Below are 749 nucleotides of genomic sequence, written 5' to 3' on the forward strand. Positions count from 1 at the left end.
GGTCCTCTATAATCATGGGGAATCGGGATCCCCTCAGAGGTGTGAGGGTTTGGGCTCCCCTCAGAGCTGTGGGGACTTGGAATCTCCTCAGCCCTGCTCCTGCTCCATCAATTTGCCGAGGAGGGACTTAAAAGCTGTTTGGATGTGGCACTTGGGGACATGGGTCAGTGGTGGCCTTGGCAGCGCTGGAGGAACAGTTGGATTTGATGGTCTCCGACGTCTTTTCAAACCACAACAAGTCCCTGATTCTGTGATTCCTGTCAGCATCACTCTACCCGTGCACAGGGACCATTTCTCCTCTTCCTCTCAGTCTTGGAAAAGCAACACATTTCTGTGCCAGTTCACATTTGGTCGTGAAATCAGGGTTCAATTTTGCAATTCAAACAACACAAATCTCAAAATAGCTCTGAGATTTGGTATAAATACACGTATTCGTCTCTGAAATTCAGGAGAGATGGGCTGGAATAGGGAAATGGTGACTCACTGTGCGTCATCTGGGGTATCAAAGGCAGCTTCAAGGAGGGATGAAACACAAAATACAGAAACAGCCCAGAAAAGGCACCTCTGGTTGTTTGTAGAACAATCCAGGAGAGCTGCTGGAGTGATCCCAACTAAATTCAGGATGTTCTGGTCACAAGGGAATTGCAAAAGTCCCTCCACTGCTTTATGCAGCTGCAACTTTGCATCTTTATCCCAGAATACATCCTGCTCTTATAGAATTCCAGAACGGTTTGGGTAGGAAGGGATCT

The sequence above is a fragment of the Manacus vitellinus genome, unplaced genomic scaffold (assembly GCF_001715985.3).
Source record: "Manacus vitellinus isolate BGI_N305 unplaced genomic scaffold, ASM171598v3 scaffold_78_pilon, whole genome shotgun sequence".
NCBI lineage: Eukaryota > Metazoa > Chordata > Aves > Passeriformes > Pipridae > Manacus > Manacus vitellinus.